Consider the following 17,753-nt stretch of genomic DNA (forward strand, 5'->3'; position numbering starts at 1 on the left):
TTCATGCCAAATGGATAGTGTGCAAATAAGGTCTCCATGAGTCATTCACATATAAAAACATACTTGGAACTCAAACCCCAAGGAACGCGCTATCGACTTCGTAGAGACATCCAGCCAACCAGACGACTTGTGTTCAGACTCCCCGAGGCCGAGGTTTCTACGCAGACAGCAATCATGAGAAACGTTGGACCTGGCATAAAATCAGCACAAGCGGCAGAATGTATGGTTTTAGAACATAATGGTTATTTGATCTCTGTGCAAACCTCAGCATATTTCTTTCTCTCTCTCTCTTCCCCCCCCTTTTTTTTATCCTCTAGAAAGCTATAATTTGACTTTAAGAGCAGTAGTTAGGAGCAAAATGCTAATCAAGTCAGAAACCGGTGCATTACAGCCTCTCACCAGTGAAGCACTGTGTGGAGGAAAAACGGCCGTGTCTCTGAAGACCGAAGCACTCCGCCCACCCCAGGCCCCCTCTTGCTGGCCCGGGGGGTTCCCCTTCTTGGCCATGCCCAGTCTGCCTCTTCTTCCAGAAATCCTTTTTTTCCGAGATTACCCTCAAAGGGACTTACTCCTGCCATTTTTGAAGGCAGACACGAGTCTTTTCATTTTAAGGGTTTTCACTGGTCCATGTTATTGAGAAACAGGGAATTAAAAGTAAACAAATGTGGGGAAAGTTACAGAAGTTTAAGAACTTGCCCAAAGTTATCTTAAATACGTGTCCCTGGGCTGCAGTAAAACGCAGCTGAGACTGGGTGGCCTCTCCCGGGCCTTTCTTCGGTTGTCATGTAGAATGTCATCAGCACTAGCCTTGGGGGGCTCCCCCTTCTGCTCCCGTCACCCTAGTGCCCCGGCTACAGCTCAGGGAGCCTCCCTTTCTTGCCCCCACCCCGAGCCTCTCTTCTTTCCTATCAGGCTCTGATATCCTGATGATCTTACTGGAGCAGAATTTGGACCCCCCTAGCAATTCACCCAAATGCCCACATGCATTTGAAGGGGGTCATTTATATCCCCAGAGAAGTTCTGTGTCTATAACCTTCATGCAGGACATGTCACTTTAGCTTATTCCCTAACAAGTATCACAGATGGAGGGAATTAGGAAGTGTCCTTAGTTTTCAGTAACAATCAGGCTCACGTGTTAAGTCACAGCTCCAAATCCAACTAGGGTAATGTCAGTTGGAGAAGAGGCGCAAAGCAAATTTAGAGGATTACTAAAGGTCTGGAGAATATGACTATAATAAGAAAGGTAGCAGAGTTCATCAGCATCGGCACTGTTAACAGTGGGGGATTCCCTGTAGGGGGTTGTCCGTGCGCGTGCCCATGTGCGTACGTGCGCCATCTGCGCGCTGCAGCAGCGTCCCTGGCCTCTACCCGCTGGGTGCCAGTCGCATTTGCCCTCCAGCTGTGACAACCAAAACAGTCTGCAGATGTTGCCAAGCGTCCCGTCACCCGGCTGAGGATGACTAGATGAGGGGGGTAGGACAGTCCCCTCAGGGGAAGAGACAAATTAGGAGTTTGGGATTAACGAGTACGAGATAAACAAGGACCTAGTCTATAGCACAAGGAACTATATTCAGTACCCTGTGATAACCAATGAGGGAGAAGAATCTGGAAAAGACTCTATCCATGTGCATATGTACAGTTGGATGTACTGAGTCCTCGCGCCGTACGCCTGAAACCGACACAAGCTGTGAATTAGCTACGTGCCGCGCTCAGTTGCTCAGTCGTGTCCCACTCTTTGCGACCCCATGGACTGTAGCCCGCCAGGCTCCTCTGTCCCTGGGATTCTCCAGGCAAGAAGACTGCAGTGGGTTGCCATGCCCTCCTCCAGGGGATCTTCCCAACCCAGGGATCAAGCCCAGGTCTCCCATGTTGCAGGCAGATTCTTTACCATCTGAGTCACATGCTTCCATTTAAAAAATGGTTTTAGGGCCTTCCCTGGAGGTCCAGTGGTTAAGACATCGCCTTCCAGTGAAGGGGCTTCAGATCTGATCCCTGGTGGGGGAGCTGAGATCCTATATGCCTTGTGGCCAAAAAACCAAAACATTAAACAAAAGCAGTATTGTAACAAATTCAATAAAGACTTTAAAAATAGTTCACATAAAACTATATACAAATAGTTTTTTAAAAATAAATCATTAAAAAAAGATATTAAGCCCAAAGTGGAGCGTTTAATTGTAGGGTCCAAATACACAAAGGACCCTCACATTGATGACTGTCAATAGCTTTCTATTTCCGCTAAGGACAGCGGAATTTCAACCCGAAGGATTTGAATAAAACATGGCTGATTAATTTCTTGTGAGGCATGTTATGTACCTCCATGGGTTACTAATGAGGGGTGGAGCTCCGCCCCGTCTGTGAGAGGAGGTAAGGCCTGGGTTTCTGCAGTAACTGTTGTGGTCGTGCATGAGTGGAGAAGCTGGGACAGAAGAACTTTCGGCTCCCCTCTGCCAATGTCCTGGCACCCGGCTCAAGGCAGGTGCCACACAGGACTCGTGTGCACCCAACAGCACCACCCCGTCGATCAAATGGGACTTTGCCAAGAAGACTGTTCTGTATTATTTTGACATCATTTAGAAACAACACAGGAATCCAAAAAATTGTCCTTCAGTGTTCTCTTTTGAGGATCCGTCTTCAAGGACTTGGAAGAAGTTTATTAGTTCGAAGTTCCACTGGGTATTATCTTACTCTGAATTATTTATTCACTCTAAGTGGTAAGAAGAACTATTGTTGGTGCTTTTTAAGAACCACAGGATGAGGACAAGGAGTCTGTGTAAAAGGAGTCTGACTTCTTAGAAAAGAAGCTGTTAGAAAGAGGAAGGGATGGCGTGATGCCTTTTAAAACTTATTTATATTCCCACCTCATTCCAGAAAGATTTAAGACTGAATTCTTGATAATGACTGAATTTTTAAGCTCTCAAATCTACAGTAATACAAATCATTACATAGAAATGTGTGAGAAAGAGTTCTTCCAGCCTGTGATCAGACTGGGGCTTCACATTCTGGCAGTACAGTAGGGAACAACGGGGCTTTGTCTATTCTGCTATATGGTAATAGCTCACTCATTTAATTATATGAACTAGTCATGTATGTTACTTGGCTTTTAATTGTCTCATTTAATTAATTAACTGTTTATTGTGTAGTTTTCCATTCAGGAGACTCAGGAACAATTTCAAATGTATTGGTTAGGATTTTTTTTTCTAGTGCACAAAAAACCCACTACGAGCCGGTATAAGGAGATAAACGAGACAGGGATGGGCACGAGGATTTGCCAGGTTTCTTGGCTAAGAAACCGCAGTGTACGGCAGACATCAAATGTGGCTGGATCCTGGGCTAAAAAGATAAATTCTTTGATTGTCGTGTTCCACGTGCCAAGATGGCAGGACAGTGAAAAGCACCTGCTTTCCCAGCAGCCGGGATGAGTCAGGTGCCACTCCTGATCCAGGGCCTGCTGTCCAGGGATGACGGGGCTCTGAGAGGCTCCAGAGGTCACCAGTCACCCCTGGACTTGAGACCGGAGCCGCCCCCGCCCCCAACCACACAGAGAGGAAGACTAGAGTCAAAAAAAACCAAAACAGAACTGACTGGCGGTGCAGTGAATGGGCGTCAGGCCGCCAGGAACACGCGTCCTTCACACCCGGAGCTTGTATTTGAGTGTTTCAGTGAAACTCTCGGTTGAGGGCGGTCACACTGGGCTGTGTGCACTGGTTCCTGCTCATCTGGTGTGAAGCTCCTTGGACTCAAGCTTTGTTCAGCCGTCAGCATGGAGTCACGGTGACCACCGATGTCAACCCCCAGGCTAGCTGTTCTGAAGTGTGGTCACACCTGCGAGGGTCTCAACTAAGAGTATCTCTCCCTTCACAGGAGGACTTTGGTTTTCTTTTTGTTTTAATTTTGATTTTTAAATTTTTATTTATTCTTAAAATTTTTATTTTATATTGGATCATATGACACCACAGTGTAAGACAAATATCATATGATATTGCTGATATGTGTGGAATCCAAAAAAAGTGATGCAGACGAACTGATTTACAAAACAGAGACAGACGCATAGACTTAAAGAACGAACTTTAGGACTTGGTTTTGCAACATCACGGAAACCTTCAGTGGCATAGAGACATGAGGCCTCAGGGCAGCCCCAGCCCCGCCCTGGGCGGACTCCCCCAGAGTCGGACACCGGCTGGAGGACCCGCGCCCCCGTTGCTGAGTGGTCCGGGTGCTGCCCGAGGCCCTGTCTGAGCTCACGCGTGTCCTGAGGCCATCACCTACCAGGGACCCGGCCGGGGCTGAGACACCTCCTCGGCGCAGCCGGGACCCCTTCTGTTCTCGCTGCTCTGCCTGACCTGTGCCGGCCGCTCACCGTGCGCGCTGAACCCTGTAATTCCGGAGTCAGGGTTGGCTCCGTCCCGTGTGTCTCCAGCCCTGTGACCCCTCCTGGGCCGGGCCGCTGGGCCTGGGGACAAAACCAGGACACCCTGTCGCTGCGCTACGGGGTCACACAGCTTCTGTTCAGAGCTGTCGGGCGGAGACGCCCAGGCCCCCTCCCGCCCCCCATTCCAGGGCAGGGCAGGCTTGACCCGCTGGCTCCCCAGACACTACCTCGCCCAGGCCCCGCGGCAACGTCCCAGCCACCGACATGTGAGTAGAAGCGACGTGTACAGTTTCACCATACGTCAGCGTGGGTTAGGTACTCTTTTCTAATGACATACATATATTTTTAAATATTTATACTTATTATTTATTATATTTATATACATAAGCATGTATTATCATTATTTCAAAGAACAAGCAATGTTTACCCTGAGGAAGACGAAACTTAAAAGAGTGATTTTATTTATTTTTTAAAGCCCTTGTTATTTTGTATTGGGGCATAGCTGATTAACAATGTTGCCACAGTTTCAGGTGAACAGGGAAGGGACTCAGCCATACATACACATGTATCCATGCTCCCCCAAACTCCCCTCCCATCCAGCCTGCCACATGACACGGGGTGAGTTCCCTGTGGTCAACACTAGGTCCTTGCTGGTTATCCATTTTAAATACGGCAGTGTGGACACGTCCATCCCCAACTCCCTAACTATCCCTTCCCCCCAGCAAGCTTAAGTTCATTCTTAAGAGAGTGGTTTCAGAACCAGTTTTAAATATATTAGCACATGCTCTCACTTTCTAACCACTGAAATCACACTTTCAGCCCAGCAGGGCCCCACGGCATCCACGGAAAAGCCCCAGCCGCTCGCCTTGCCTGCCCCCAGGTGCTGACATGGTCTGACCGGAGGGCTGTCCCCGCAGCCTCCCCGGACCCCAGGCAGGAGTCAGGGCCTCTGGGGGTGAGAACACTGTCCTGGGAGATGCGGCAGTAACTTCATACCCACCTGCCAAACGCGGAATGTGGCTGAGATTTCCAGCTACTGGAGGCGCTCCCATAGAGAGAGCGGATGGTTGCCTACCAGGGATGCTGGCGAAGGGCCTTTCACCTTCCTCCCGTCTCCACGTAGACTTCACCTTTCACCTTGATTTGAGAAGTGACCCCAGGGCACGAGGCGCTGCCCACCAGGAGGCTGCCTTCAAATGGCTTTGCTGTTTGGTTTGAAATGTTTGGTCTTTTGAATTCATGTTCATACCTATTGAGACAAACAGGCAAAAAGAAATTCTAAAGACAAAACAAACAAAAATCCAGAACCTCACCGTCGTCACCAGGCCGGCTCCATCCCCCTCCTATCGTGTCTTCTGCCATCTGCTCTGAAGAACCAAGAGGGAGAAGGCCAGGGAGCTCAGGACACTCCTGAAATCGGTGATACTTGATTTCTGAGTTTTCTCTCTCCTTTTTTTTTTTGCATCATTGCCCCCTTGCCAGGGACTTTTAAAAAATCACCTTCAAGCTTTAAATGCTTCACTGATACCCACCCTTGGGAAACAAGCTCATAATCTCAGCCTATCTGAGAATCAGTGATTGATGAGGTTTAAAGGGTGTTAACTCTGGGCAAGAAGGTTTAACTAAAAGGTGCAGCTCTTTAATTACAGGATTTACGCCAAAAAAAAAACAGTCAAAGAGAGTGGGTGGGGTTTGAGATCCTGTTTTTGCCTGTAGAAGAGTCTTCTTGGCAGTTCTCGAATTTTTTTTTTTTTTATGATCAGTTTGTTTAAGTCAAGAGTCAAGAAAGGGTCACATGTAACATTCAGTTTATACACTAAAGAGGTCTACCTCCCCTCTAAACCATGGCTTCCTCCACTGTTTCTGTCGCTCTCACTTTCCCCTGAAATGTATTTGTCATTTTTTTTCCCGTAAGTTTTTCCACAGTCTGATTTTTGGTAATTGCACACTGCTGGCTGGGGCTGTTTAAAAGCCTCCTCCTCTGTCTCTGATATCTTCTGGAAATGATACATCCAGAGGCTCAGTCCGACTCAGGCTCCTTTCTCTGGCGTGGACACTGTGTCGGTCAGTGGTTTTGTGTACTTCCACTGGGAAGCATGGAACATGTGACTCTGCGATTATGGGATGCTCAGAGGCTTCGGGCCCTGCCAGGCTGACTCATGCGTGGTTACGTCTGTCCGTGTCTTCACCTAATGCCTTTTGCAGCAATTGGTGATCTGCGCTCACACCCACGATTTCACCGCAGGCTGCAGCCCTGTGGTGCTCTGGGTCTGTAGGGCCCCTTACTCTCAGCTGGGCCGTCTCTGCAAAGGGAAACCAGCCCGACAACGAGTGGTTCCCCTAGGGACAGTTTGTACAGGAAAGACAGTGTTCAAGTCTCTTTCTTTTTATTTATCATTGATAGAATGATGAGTTGGTTCCTAAAAGGAAAGTATGCCTATTTCTCTCTGCTCACAAAACTTCTGAGGCCATATGTATGGGATTTTCTGTCTTATCATGCAATTCTGACCCTAACTGCCCAGAGTTAGTGTAGATGGGTTAGGGGCTCAGTCCCAGAAGACTGTCCCCAACCTGAGATGCTAGCTGCAAATCCCAGCTGCCTGTACTTCTGAGGAACCAGCTATCAGTGGGGACCCCACAAGCCTTTCCTCAGCTTGGTCATTTGCTCACAGAACCCAGGGAACCACTTACTATCACCCCTTTATTATAAGGGGGCTTCCTAAGCAGTGCAGTGGTAAAGAATTCACCTATAATGCAGGACACTCAGGTTTGATCCCTGGATCAGGGCAACTCCCTGGAGAAGGAAATGGCAACCCACTGCAATATTCTTGCCTGGAGAATCCCGTGGACAGAGGAGCTTGGGGGGCTACGGTGAGTAGGGTCACAGTTGGACACGACTGAGCATGCAAGCTGTTTATCATAAAGGACACAACTCGGGGACAGCCAGAAGGAAGAAGGTGCACAGGCCAGGCGTGGGGGCGGGTGGGGCATCAATGCCACCACTCAGAGAGCTCAGGGGCCCTCAGAAACCTGCTGTGTGGGCGCTTTATGGAGGCTTCCTTCCTTGGGCACAACTGGTTAAATCACTGCCTGTTGGTGATGAAGGCCAGCTCCGGCCCTTCGCCCCTCCCCCTAGGTCTGACCCTCTCATCCCATCCAAGGCTGGTTTCCCTGACAACCAGCCCTGCTCAGTCCCACCCTTAGGGTCTTTTCTAAGTCACAGCATTGACATAAACTCAGATTATGGCAGATTATGGCTGAAAGAGGCTAGTTATAAACAAGCAAAGATGCCTTGTTTTACCCTAACACTCCAGAAATTCCAAGTTTTAGGAGCCCTGTGCCTAGAAGCCGGGGCAGGGACCAAATACCCATTTCTCCTTATGTCACAGTTCCCTAGCATCCTCCGTGGTTGACCCGCGAGTCTTTCTTCTTTTTTTGTCATCGTGAAATCTATCTACATAAAAGATAAACAAAAGAGAGGCTAAGTAAAATTATTTATCACACTCAGTTTTTACTTTTTTACATCATAAAAGGGGATCGATTCTACATCCTACTGTAGGACACATTTCAGCTACTACGGAGTCTTAGCCATCTCTGGGTGCTCTAACAAAATCCACAGACTGTTGTTCTGCAAACAGAAATTCAGTTCTCATGGTCCTGGAGGCCGGCAAGCCTAAGACCATCACAGTGCCGCAATCCAGTGTCTGGGGAGGTCGCGTTCCTGGATCATAGACGATGCCTTCTCACCGTGTCCTCACAGGCCAGAAGGGGTGAGAGAGTTCTGTGGGCTCTCTTCGATGAGGACTCTAATCCCATCCACGAAGGCCCCCCTCATGACCCCAGAGCCTCCCCGAAGTCTTACCTCCTAGAACAGTCATGTTGGGCGTTAAGACTTCAACAGATGAATTTGGGGAGGACACAAACATTCAGATGACAGCATATGGTAACTTTTAAAAAGTAATAGAAAGATAAACTAAATGCTGATTTTTCACTAACAAGATGAAAATTGTAATTAAAGAGATTATAGACATACAGACTGATACTTGCCTATTTTTAAAAAGCAAGTGAGCTAAAGTGCATTGGCCATATTCATAATTAAATTTTATTTGACTTAGGAAATGTGTTAGTAGCATCTTCACAGTTCTCAAAATTCAATCCTAATCCACACATATTTGTAATGCTTTTTTTGGGAATAATCCCAAAAGTCCACATTGATCTAAATCTAGTATCTTCCAGAGAAACAGGTTGGCCAGATTTGTGCCATCTTTTGTATGACACACTCTCGCAAAAGGCACAGAGCCTGGAGAAGGGAGAGGCAACCTACTCCAGGATTCCTACCTGGAGAATCCTGCGGACAGAGGATCCTGGCGGGCCGCAGAGAGTTGGACACGACTAAGGGACTCAGCAACAGGAGCTCCTGGCGCAGGGACACGAGTGAGAAGGCGGAGAATTTAGGGGCAGGAGCCTGGTTGTCTTCTCCCCAGAGAGGCTCCTCAGTGCGCAGCTCTCTCTCCTGAGGGCCGACGACTGACTACGTGCAACTGGAAAATAGATTCCTATCCTGTAGGCAGTAACTTGGTAGATGATTAAATCCTTGCAAATCATTCAAATATTTTTGGACTGCAAAGGTGTTGTTGACACAAAGGGAAACTCCAGGGTCTTTGCCTCCAAGGAATCTGAGCAGAGTGGGTGAGGCAGACAGGACACAGGCGGGCGATCTTAGCAAAGGGCTCTGATAAAGCCTGTGTCATCTTTTCCTCCGGAGTAATTATTACCTAGTGGTCCTGGGAGGGAACGTGAGACTTGTGTGACCCTGCTGGCACTTCCCCCGCGCCCCGTCCTCTGGTCCTGGCTTAAGCCAAGTCTCCGGGGCCCCCACACGGCTGCGGTCTGGGCTCTCCACACGTGTCTGGGTTATCCTGTCGTAAACACTTCTGACCCCGGGTTCGAGCCCAGCTGTGGTCTGCCTGCATCGCCATATAAGGGCCTTCCCTTTTCCACCTCAGATCAGGGGGAGGTTGCCACTGACCAATTCAAACTGCAAAGATGTAGACGTTTACACAAGTGACCACTGAAAGCCAGCACTGCTTTCTAAGTTTTTTCCCCACTTTTTTTTAAACTCCTGACCCAGTTCTGAAATGAAATCACCCCTTGGTAGAAAATTGAAGGCTGCCACGCACATTCCCCATTTCCAGGAGCCTCTGCAGAACTCCTGCTGTTTTTCACAACATTGACTTCAAGGATACAAATTCAAACACGAGCAAAAACCTTAAACTTGAAGTTTTTTGCAAAATTTCATACAAATATATCTTCTTGCTTCACATAATAATACTATTTTATAATGCTTTTAGTAATTATATTTTATAATGCTTTCAGCTTTTGGAATTGTCTTTCGATGAACTGTACCAGATTTTGTGATATGTGTCCCCCGCCCCCCTCCAGTATTAATGCAGTCATTTCTAATTTCATGGTTTCTAAGAAGAAAATCTGATATTATTACCTCTTCATGGATTTTTCTGTTTAAGCAATGTAACCTTTCGACTAAGTATATCTCTTTTAAGCAAGTATGACTCCACACTTATTTTCCTTAAACCCAGTTATCATCTGATACTGACTGATTCACCCACCTGCCAAAAAGAATTAATCAACATATTAACTTATGCTACAATAAAGAGAAAAATCTCCATTTCTTCAAAATACTTTTATATAATCTTTCAGACTATTTATAATCTATTTTAACACAGTCATTTTAATTCCCACAGTATATTATTATGCTGTCAAATTGAAATTTAAGATTTTTTTTTTTTGCAAAACACATTCACTGTTGCTTGTATTTATCACTGTGAAGGGATTACCCCAAATGCTAACTGGTCATGGAGTCAGGGAAGGATGTGCTGAAGTGGATTAAAGTCTTAAACCCAATTTGTGAAACCACAATGAATGCATTCCCATCCAAACTAAGATCTTAAAGCACAGAGGTTCTCGGGCTGCAGCAAACAATGAAAAATCAAAAATGGAAAGGCGTTCAGCCAGAATGAATCACCACACAAGATGAAAAAAGTAAGAACACCCACCAGATTTCATTATTTGATGGAAAAAAAAAAAAAAAGAAAAACCATCCTCTACTTTACAGTAGAGGCTGATGAGATGCAGGAAATGGTCGGGGAGAAAGGAGCAGTTTCCTCTGCAGTTACTGGTCTTAAACCCACAAACTTCTACACTTAATTCTAAGACGTTACCTTGCCAAGACAAGCTGTTTAAACTAATAACTTCCCTTCTTCTGACAACTAGAAACACTTGTTCACTGTAGAAGACACAGGTGAGCAAAAAGATAAAAAGCAAAAAAGCTCAGCACCCAGGGAGAGCCGCTATGTTCACTTTAAAAAGCCTTCTGGAGACTCACATACCGTACGATGCACCCATTCCAAGTGTATAATTAAGTATTTTAAGATATATGTACTGGGCTGTACATCACAATCACCACAATCTAATGTTAGAACATTCCATTACCCCAGAAAGAAACCCAAGAGCAGTCACTTCCCATTTCTTCCCACCACACAGCCCCGCTCCTCGGTCCTGGTCAACCGCTGACCTGCTTCCTGTCTCTCTGAATCTGCTTAGTCCAGACCTCTCATATAAGCGGAGTCATAATATGTGGGTCTTCTCTGACTGATCTCTTTCACTTAGCTCAGTGTTTCCCAGGCTCTTCCACACTGTAACACGTATCAGTACTTAGTTTTTTATTGCTGAATAATATTCCACTGTAAGGATAGGCCACACTTTATTTACTCATTTATAATGGACACTGGTCTCCGTGTTCTGTTGGGAACACTGCTCCTGCGAACATTCCTGCACAAGTTTTTATTTGAACACCTGTTGTCGAGTCTCTTGGCGTTCAGGAGTGGGATTTCTGGGTTACGTGGTGACTCTGTGTTTAATATTTTGAGGAACTGCCAGATTATTTTCCAGAATGGCATGCACCACTTTACATTCCCATCAGCAATGTGGGAAGGTTCCAGTTTCTCCACAGAACACTTGTTATTATTTTTTAATACACTTTTGGCTGCAGTGCGTGGCATTTTGGATCTTAGTTCCTCCACCAGGGATCAAACCTGCAATCCCTGCATTGGGAGTGCCGAGTTTTAACCACAGGCCCCAGGATCATGTCAATTTAATTCTTAGACCACCCAGAGGGCTTAGAAGGGTAGAGAAAATTTTCTTCATCCTCGACAACAGCTCAGTACCAGTCTGATTTTTCTAACCATCTAGTGGCCTCTTTGTAAGTTCAAGTTTTAGGATGAAATTTTAGATTTGTAATACAGACCTAGTTTTAAGTAGGCATCTCATTTGGTGTCCCAGAAACTTCACTGTCAAGAATTATGTAGTTCTGTGAATATACCTGTGCCAGGAATTTGGGCAGAAGAAATAATATAGATCAATGAGAACATCAACGCTATGATGTGTTCCAGATTGGAAGGAAAATGGTTCTAAAATTATTAACAATAAAATATTTATCATGCTCTTGTGCATATTAAATTCATCTCTATAGAAGCTTTCATCTCTCTGCCCTTTTCTGTGGTTGGTATAAAGCGACTTGGGTGTCGATCACGGCTCCTTTCTTCTACCCTCCATGTCTCATCAACCAGAAAGAGCTAGCAACTCTACTTTCTATGTATTTCTGTTTTCTTGGCTCTGCCCTGTAGCATGCAGAATCTTAGTTCCCCAGCCAGGAGTGGAACCCAGGAATCAATCCCTGTACTGGGAGCTCGGGGTCTTAACCACTGGGCCACCATGGCAGCCCCTCTATGCATCTTGATTCCATCCACTGCTCTGCGCCTCTACCTGAGTTCAGGCCACCGTCTTCTCCAGTCTGAATTACTGCCTCAGCTTCCTCCCTCAGTTCCATCCCCCCCAATCTTCTCTCCACATTACAGTAGGAGTGGGAAATACACTGTTGCTGTGCCATTGTCGAGAGCCATGGAGACCTGGGGTCACCTGTTACTGTAGCATACCGTGGCCTAAGCAGACGACACCCAACTTCCTCCAGCTCCTTGGATGTGCTGTTCTCTCACTTTGGGCCTTTCCCTTCCTCTCCCTGTCTGAATCGCCCTAGCCTCTCCTGGCCTTCAGATCTCGGTTTAGATGTCGTTCTCTCTGCAAGCCCTTCTCTTTCTCTGACACACTCCTGGCACAGTCTGTACTTCCCCCATCACAGCACTGAATACAGAACCGTCGCCCTCGTCCACTGCGAGGCAGACACGACGACTTCCTCGTTCACCACGGCCGGCCATGTGGCAGATGCTGTAAATCCCTTGCATGAGTGAATCAATCTTTAGAACCTGAAAGCTTTGCCACACTACTTCTCAGGGGAAGTCACTGAAAGCAGAAAGTAGTTGAGTCCAAGTTGTGGTCTGATTCATCATGACGACACAAGCAAAGAAAAACATCCATGGCTGCCAAATGCTTCCCTGTCTTCACCTTGATGTAAGTTCTACGGGTTTTCCAAGCCTCTCACATTAAAAGAGTGAGGAGAGCTATAAGCAGTAGGAGTGAGGCTGAAGCTCCTTGGCAGGAGACAATGCCAGGCACTCTTATTCCGGTACGTGTCTCAGCAGTGCATGAGAATGCCACACGGGTTGGCTCACAGTCTTGAAGCATTTCCGGTTCTCAGACAAGCTCTGGGCTCGGTGTGCAGGGTGTGTGCATTCCACAACTCCGGTCTGACCGAGTCACCCTGGATATTTTCCTGTCCCTCCCTGCCATAAAACATATGCGTAACAGCCTGGCGTGCATCATGCCCTCTGATTCCCTTGTGAAGTACCACAGGTAAGGCTTTCCACGGCCCCACAATTAAAAGACCACCCCAGAGCCATGCTGGTGCCGACTCAGAAAGAAGAGTCTCAGTTTAGGTTGATTAGACTGTGCTCTGGTGACACCAGAGAGGAAATCTGAATCTGAGCTCTCTATCCAAGAGTGTACGGTGGGGGAGAGCCACATATGAGACCTGAGTGGTCCTGAGGTTGACTTTTCAGCCCTGAGATGGAGAACTTCATGTTAAAATACTGGCTTCCTCTACCATGCCTGACTCACATGCAGAAATGGTTTAACTTATCAGGCTGCACATTAAGAATGAAGCAGCCCACATGTAAAGATTGACTTGTTTTTGGAAAAGAAAAAAACAAGAAAAAGACTGACTACTTTTCCAAAAGTCATGGTAAGAACAGGCATGTCTATGGCAAGGGTCCAAAGCTTCCATGAGGACACTGATGAGAGTTGGGCAGGGTTCTGTAACACGTTAGCTTCAACTATTTCTGAGGTTTCCAAGGGATTACAGTGCTGAGGATGCTTGAAATGATGGTTAGAGCCAGGTCCCATGATTGGAAGTGAAAGGGGCATGGTTTTAGACTCAATGTAAAAATCAGGTAGTACTAATGGTAAAGAATCCGCCTGCCAGTGCAAGAGATGCAGGTTCGATTCCTGGGTCGGGAAGATCCCCTGGAGGAGGGCATGACAGCCCGCTCCAGTACTCTTGCCTGGAGAATCCCATGGGCTGAGGAGACTGGTGGACTGTAGTCCATGGGGTCGCAAAGAGTCAGACACGACTGAGGGACGAAACAACAACTGAGAATTAAACATGATGTTTGTAAAGCGCTTTGCATAAGGCTGGCTTTAGAGTCTCATTAAACGGCAAGTATAATCAAGCAGAGATCACCAACGAAGAGCTGGACTTCCTTGTAAGGGAAGGAGTTCACTGCCTCTGAAAGTACTTTAGAGGCAACTGGCCGTGTGCTGTCGAAGAGCGGCAGGGACCAAGAATGGGCTCCAGGGAATGCATCCAGATCTGAGACTCTAAGGCAGAGCAAGGCTGAAACTGCTTTGCACATACTGATTCTAAAGTAAAATGGCTCCCAAATACACAAAACCAAAACTGCTGGAACCACAGGGAGAAATGGACAAATTCATCATTTGATGAGTGACTGTATGATCTACTTTATTATGCATTAATGGATGAGAGGCAAATCTGAACATGAGTGTTAGTAAAAATGTAGAAAATCTGAACTACCAAGCTTGATTTACTTGATATACATCACTGCACCTATCTACCTATTGGTGAGATCAACACTCTTCTCTGGCTTAGATATTTCTAGAAACTGCCCATGGACTACCTAATAGAGCAAGTCTCAAGGATCCTTGATTCCATCCATAGAGTAGCAAATATATACAGAAAATACATACATACATTTTGAATTTAAAAGTCTTTAAATAACTGACGGTTTAAAGAAGAAATAATAGTGAATACTTAAAAATAACAGAACTGAGTAAAAACACTGTGTATTGAAACTTGTGGGATGCAGAAAAAGTAGTAGTTTGAGGAAAACTTATAACCTTAGATGCTTATATTAGAAAAACAGAAAGATTAAAGATGAATATACTAAATTCATTTAACTGAAAAACAGAATAATCTGAAGACAGTAGTAAGAGACAGAGAAATTACATGTATCAGTGAAACAGAAAACAAATTTGCAATATATATTAACAAGGTCAAAAGCTGATTCTTGAAAAGCATATAATGAAACAAACTTTCTAGTTAGACCTAGTAGGAAAAAAATGAAACATCAAGTTAGTATCAATGAAAAAGAGACATTATATATAAAACATTTTTAAAAGATAAAATGAAAAACTTTTTAAAAGTAAAAACAAAACAGTTGAAAAGAACATTAAAAAATACATAACTTAGAAAAACTGACTCAAGAATTCCTAAAAAATGTTGAATATATCTATGACTATTAAAAACAATAAATCTAAAGGTAAAAATCTTCCCACTCATACAAAGAAACTCCACACCCAGACAATTTTATAGGGAGTTCCGCAAACTTTGAGGAGACTGGTCATTTCAGAACTGTGTACATTATTCCAAAGAAAAAACGAGGAAAAAAAAGGAAATATTCCCCAGCTTATTCTTTGGTGCCTGTAAATCCAGGGAAAGTGTAAGAAAGGAAAATTATAAATCAATCATAAACATAAAAATCCTAAATAAGATATCAGCTAAAAGATAATATATGTATTATGGCCAAATTAGGTTTATCGCAGGCACACAAAGGTATTTAACATTGGAGAAACCTATACATAGAATTCTCAATGCTGACAGATAGGGGCAGTGTTTTCGCCGACTTCCGCAGAGTAAGAGAGGAAACAAGCATGCGGTAGCTTTAACACTCACTCGGGAGGGGATGGCTAGCGAATTCAGAAAGAAAGAGAACTGTTTGTTTTGAAAGAGAACTTTCTTAACTTGGTAAAGGGTATTTGAAAAAGCCTGCAAAATACATGATTCCTAACAGGGAAACATGTGAACTAAGGTATTTTAAAACCAGGAACTAGACAAGAATGTCTGCTATCATCACAAACATTCAACTCTGTACTGGAGACTGTGGCCACCATAATAAGGTACGAGAAAGAAAAGCAAATGAAAAGCAAAGCTGTCATCACTCAGCATGGGACCCTCTGCCTCCTGCACAATGCAGGGAACTCTGCTCAGTGTCACGTGGCAGGCTGGACCGGGCGGCGCTTGAGGGAGAATGGACATGTGTACACGCCCGGCTGCATTCCTGGGCCGTCTGCCTGAAACTGTCACATTGTTAACATTGTATTGGGCTATACTCCGATACAAAATAAAAAGTTAAAAAAAAATGTGACCCTCTAAATAGAAAACCCTATTTAACTTATATGCAGAGTATATCATGTGAAATGCAGGGATGAATCACAAGCTAGAATCACGATTTCTGGGAGAAATACCAACAACCTCAGATATACAGATAATACCACTTTAATGGCAGAAAGTGAAGCAGAATTAAAGAGCCTCTCGATGAAGGTGTAAGAGGAGAGTGAAAAAGCTGGCTTAAAACTCAACATTCAAAAAACTAAGATCATGGCATCTGGTCCTATGACTTAATGGCAAATAGATGGGGAAAATATGGAAAACAGTGTCAGACTGCATTTCCTTGGGCTCCGAAATCAATGCGGACAGTGACTGCAGCCACAAAATTAAAAGACACTTGCTCCTTGGAAGAATAGCTATGACAAACCTAGACAGCATAGTAAAAAGCAGAGAAATCAGTTTGCCAACCAAGATCCATATAGTCAAAGCTATGGTTTTTCCAGTAGTCATGTATAGATGTTGAGAATTGGACCGTAAGGAAAGCTGAGCACCAAACAATGGATGCTTTTGAACCATGGTGTCGGAGAAGACTCTTGAGAGCCCCTTGGACAGTAAGGAAATCAGAACACCTCAGTCCTAAAGGAGATCAACCCTGAATGTTCATTGGAAGGACTGATGCTGATGCTGAAGCTGATGTGAAGAGCTGACTCTTTGGAAAAGACCCTGATGCTGGCAAAGACTGAGAGCAGGTGAAGGGGGTGACAGAGGATGAGGTGGTTGGATGGCATCACCAACTCCATGGAAATGAGTTTGAGCAAACTCTGGGAGACAGTGAAGGGCCGGAAAGCCTGGCATGCTACAGCTCATGGGGTCACAAAGAGTCTGACAGACTTAGCTACCGAACAACAACATGACCATGGGAACATTACCAACGCTTCCCTTTCAGGGCTATGGAAGGGACCCACGGGAGTGAGGGGACTTACATGGAAATTGCATTAGCTTCACGGCCAGCCTGCCTCCAGGAGCAAAATAGTGAGGACAAGTGAAGCGTCCACAGAAAAATGGATAAACAGGACACAAACTACTTCACAGAATCAATATTACAGCAGCGAAAATAAATCATCTGCTTCCTCACACTTAACAACTTGGAAGAATCAGAGAAACGTTCCATGATAAAAGTGAATCCCACAAGGCTACGTGTTATCTTTATAAAGCTCAAAAAGAGAAAAATAAAACAGAGCGTTTGGGAATGCCTCCAACCATGATAAAACGACTAAGAATGGCGAAGAGAGACCAAGTTCAGGACAGTGGTGGTCGAGTGAAGAAGCAGGGGTAGGAGGTGCAGGCTTATGTACTCAGTACGGATACGTCATGGAGTAACGGACTTGTGTTTCGTTGGTGTGCTTTCAGACAGTGTGATTTCACTGCATCGGTAGCAGCCTGCAAGAGCTCAAGTCCTGGATTCTGCGCCCTCCTTCCTGCCCCCCACCTTTGCCCTTCATTTACTGCCAGCGGCTCGGGGACCAGCTGCAGAGAAGTGCGACCCCCCGGGGACCAACCCAGCACCGGACCGCGCGCCTGTCCTCGCCGTCGGGGACGGGGGCGTGTGTGGAAAGGCCCAGGGTATCCACACGCAGATCAAAGCTGCTCCGTTAATTCCCGTTATTCGCCGGCTGGAAGCAGATCGGAGCTCCCGGGCCGCCGGGCGCCGCCCTCCCCGGCACCCCC

At 45.7% G+C, this 17,753-nt stretch overlaps 1 long non-coding RNA gene across 2 annotated transcripts; it reads right to left on the reverse strand.

The window, feature by feature from the left end:
* Positions 1 to 4,809: 4,809 nt before the first annotated feature.
* On the reverse strand, positions 4,810 to 17,731 carry LOC110146255 (uncharacterized). 2 transcript variants are annotated; one of them, XR_002316467.2, is made up of 3 exons: positions 8,708 to 17,729; positions 7,738 to 7,823; positions 4,810 to 5,618 (listed from the first exon to the last, which is right to left on the reverse strand). It is a non-coding gene; the product is annotated as an uncharacterized lncRNA (long non-coding RNA). The 2 variants fall into 2 exon arrangements; XR_011490183.1 differs by having other exon boundaries at positions 7,738 to 17,731.
* Positions 17,732 to 17,753: the final 22 nt, after the last annotated feature.

This window comes from Odocoileus virginianus, chromosome 11 (assembly GCF_023699985.2).
Source record: "Odocoileus virginianus isolate 20LAN1187 ecotype Illinois chromosome 11, Ovbor_1.2, whole genome shotgun sequence".
NCBI classification, from domain to species: domain Eukaryota; kingdom Metazoa; phylum Chordata; class Mammalia; order Artiodactyla; family Cervidae; genus Odocoileus; species Odocoileus virginianus.